Raw genomic sequence first — 4,128 nt, 5'->3', positions numbered from 1 at the left:
GATTCCTGAAGCTTATTGGCCAACTGGTCTAGCCATCAGTGAGGGATCCTGTTTCAAAACATAAGGTGGAGAGAGACTTGAAGAAGACATCCAACGTCTACTGCTGATCTCATGTGCACATGTACACACATGTACCTGTTTACTCATGTGCACCAACACACACTACATATTACACACACATACACACACTCAGAAAAAAGGTAAGAAAAGCACATCTGATTTTTTTCAGGACATTTAGGGAAGACTTACTAACTATGTATTGGAGAGCATAAAGGAATTATTGTTACTGATTTAAGTGTTGGTAAGTTTGTGATTATATTTAGATTGGTAAGTTTGTGATTATATTTAGAACACAGTTGTTTTTTGTTGTTGTTGTCATTTTTTTTCTTCAAGACAGGGTTTCTCTGTGTAACAGTCCTGGCTGTCCTGGAACTCTCTTTGTCGACCATGCTGGCCTCGAACTCACAGAGATCTTCCTGCCTCTGCCTCCCAAGTGCTGGGATCAGAGGCGTGTGCCACCACCACTTGGCTTAAAGCACAATTTTTAAGTCTTAAATTAAACAGTATTTATACTGGAATGCTGTGTTGTCACTAAAATAATCTAATTCTCTCTGTGTGTGTGTGTGTGTGTGTGTGTGTGTGTGTGTGTGTGTGTGTAATAAATGAAATGTATCTATGGCTATCCTGGAACTTGCTATAAGAACGAGGCTGACCTTGAACTTGAGGAGATCAAGATGCCTGTCTCTGCCTCTGGAGTCCTAAGATTGAAAGTGTGTGTCATTACAGCCAGGTTCTACTTTGCATTTTAAAAGCCATCTTTTAAAAATGTCTTTAAATTTTTCCAAAATAAGATGGACACATATATGTGAAAGAAGAAATGTCCCTCTTCGTTTTGCACAGAAAGGAACGTGCTGTTGTTTATTTTAGGAAGCTATGGAATATTCAGGGGTATTTAAAGTGTATCATCATGAAATCTGTGTTATTAAGGGCCTCTTTGTGGCTAAGAAGGGCTGCTATGTTATTGGTTTTATCCTAAGATTTATAGAGCTGGTTTATAATACTGTGTTCTTAATTGTATGGGTAATATATTTAAAACACATGGGGAAGCTGAGGTTCTGGTTCTATTTTGAATGGCTTTGCTGTATCCCCACCCTCTTTCTATTCATATGATCTATATGCATCTGGAAACCATCAAAATATCACAAGGACAAGGCAATGAGTGCAGTTTATTTAAGGTATAGATACCATTGAGGTTATAAGCAAGATCAATATCATTCAATAAATATTTGGTGATATATTATAGAGATCTGGAAAACTGGACCAGGGTGGGATTTCCAAGCACACAGAGAAGACAGGAGCAGACCAACTTCATGGACTCAGAAGCTTAGGGGAAATTTTTTTTTAATTAAAATAATTATTATTAGTTTTAGATGGAAGCTGCTTAGATTGCTCAGCTTGATCTTAAACTCCTGAACTCCAGCAATCTTCTTGCTTCAATCTCCTGAACAGCTGGGACTACACACACAGGCTACCACCCAAGGGAAAAGCATCTCATCCCACTTGACTTAAATCACCGAAAAAAAAAAAAAAAAAAAAAAAAAAAAAACCATTAAAGATGTGCCAAGCATCTCTTTCTGCTATCTTGTGTGTCCTGGCTAGCTTTATGTCAACTTGACGCAAACTAGAGTCATCTGAAAGGAGGGAACTTCAATTAAGAGAAAATATCTCCATAAGATCCCAATGTAGGGCATTTTCTTAATTAGTGATCTATGCTACCCCTGGGCTGGTGGTCCTGGGTTCTATAAGAAAGCAGACTGGGCAAGCCATGATGAGCAAGCCAGTAAGCAGCACTCCTCCATGGCCTCTGTGTCAGCTCCTACCTCCAGATTCCTTGTCCAGGTTGGCCTGGGATTAAAGGTGTGTGCCCCCACCTCCAAGCTTTTGTTTGTTTGTTTTCTTTTCCAGACAGGGTTTTTCTGTGTAACTTTGGTTCCTGTCCTGGAACTCACTCTAAAGACCAGGCTGGCCTTGAACTCACAGAGATCTGCCTGCCTCTGCCTCCCGACTGCTGGGATTAAAGTGTGCACCACCCTCACCCTTCCCACCCCCCCTCTACCATTCTTATGTATCTTTTTTATTTATTTATTTATTTATTTATTTATTTATTTATTTATTTATTTATTTATTTTGGTTTTTCGAGACAGGGTTTCTCTGTGTAGCTTTGCGCCTTTCCTGGGACTCACTTGGTAGTCCAGGCTGGCCTCGAACTCACAGAGATCCGCCTGGCTCTGCCTCCCGAGTGCTGGGATTAAAAGCGTGGGCCACCACCGCCCGGCCCTTATGTATCTTTTAAATAAACAAAAACTCAACCAGGTGTAGTGAGGTATGGGGTATGCCTTTCTTTAATCCCAGCACTCAGGAGGCAGAGGCAGCTGGATCTCTGTGAGTTCGAGGCCAGCCTGGACTACAGAGAGAGTTCAGGACAGCCAGGGCTGTTACACAGAGAAATCTCATGGCAGGAGGGGCACATGATAAAGAAACAAAATCCTGAAAGTTCAATTTGTGTGTGGAGCGGGCAGATAAAAGCAACCATTTCTGGAGGAGAAGCTCTTGGTAAATGTGGTAAAGCCAGCTCCTTCCTATTCTTCCATAACCTTGCCATTCTTTCCCTGTGCTTCCTGTGAAGCTTCATTTCATGTAACACAATGTTTTTTGTTGTTTATAGCATAGCTTATTGCAGTGTTAGTCACCTTTCCATCATTGTGTGACAAAAATGCTCAGGGTAATTAATTTAAAAAGAGAAAAGGTGATTTACAAAGCAAATTCCAGGGCGCCCAGAGTTGTTACATAGAGAAACCCCGTCTTGAAAAACCAAATAAACAAAATTAAAGAAAGAGAGAGAGAGAAACTTTTTTTCCTACTGGAACCATGGAGGCTGTGCCAGAGAAAAAAAGGAAGGTTCCTGCTGTGCAGAAACCGTTAAGAAAAAGCGAAGGAATTTCACAGAGCTGAAGGTGAAGCGCCAGTAGAAGTTTGCCATGAAGACATTGAGAAAGGCCAGGAGGAAGCTTAGCTATGAAAAGGCAAAGCACCATCACAAGGAACACAGTCAGATGTGCCGGACTGAGATTCAGATGGCTAGGACAGCAAGGAAAGCCGGAAACTTCTATATCAGAACTGAAATTGGTGCTTGTTGTCAGAACTCCAGGTATCAATGGTGTCTGCACAAAGGTCTGCAAGGCACTGCAGCTTTTCTGTCTTTATAAGATCTTCCACGGTACCTTTGTTAAGCTCACGGAGGCTTTAGTTAACATGCGGAGGATTGTGGAGCCACACACTGCATGGAGTCACCCCAACCTGAAGTCAGTAAATGAGCACATCTACAAAATCAATAAGCAAATTTCCATCAGGCAGTGGTGGCGCAGGCCTTTAACCCCAGCACTCGGGAGGCAGAGCCAGGTGGATGGATCTCTGTGAGTTCAAGGCCAGCCTGGTCTACAAAGTGAGATTCAGGACAGGCACCAAAACTACACAGAGAACCCCTGTCTCAAAAACAAAACAAAACAAAAAGAAGAAGTAAATTTCCTTGACAGCTAATTCCTTGATTGCTTGATCTCTTGGTAAATACAGCAACATCTGCACGGAGGATCTAATTCATGAGATCTATACAAGTGGAAAATTTCCTGTGGCCCTTCACAGTATCTTCTCCATGAGTGGAATGAAGAGAAAGACAACTCAACTCATTTTGTGCATGGTGGAGATGCTGGCAAGAGGGAAGACCAGATTAACAGGTTTATTAGCTGGATGAACTAAGGTGTCTGGCATGGTATTTTTGTAATTTGGTCAGTTAATAAACAGTCACAGCTTGGCAAACTGGAAAAAAGTAAATAAATAAACAGAGAAGGTAGCAGAGGCCTCTTCACATCATGGAGGCTGAGGAGCAAAGAGAGAGGTGGTAGCGAAAGGGGCTAGAGTCTGCTCTAATTAATCTTCATTGTCAGCATGACTGGATTTGGAATCGCCTAGGAGACACACCTCGGGAAGTGTCTGTGAAGGTGTTTCCAGAGAGGATTAGCTGAGGAGGGAAGGTCTACCTTGAAGGATGGCAACATCCCATGGAATTGGGTC

General features: G+C 42.0%; 1 pseudogene; it reads left to right on the top strand.

The window, feature by feature from the left end:
* The first annotated feature begins 2,928 nt into the window (after nucleotides 1-2,928).
* On the top strand, nucleotides 2,929-3,813 carry LOC102914591 (large ribosomal subunit protein uL30-like; annotated as a pseudogene).
* The last annotated feature ends 315 nt before the right edge of the window (nucleotides 3,814-4,128 follow it).

Source organism: Peromyscus maniculatus, chromosome 5, assembly GCF_049852395.1.
Source record: "Peromyscus maniculatus bairdii isolate BWxNUB_F1_BW_parent chromosome 5, HU_Pman_BW_mat_3.1, whole genome shotgun sequence".
NCBI classification, from domain to species: domain Eukaryota; kingdom Metazoa; phylum Chordata; class Mammalia; order Rodentia; family Cricetidae; genus Peromyscus; species Peromyscus maniculatus.
This window is presented reverse-complemented; position numbering and strand designations above follow the sequence as displayed.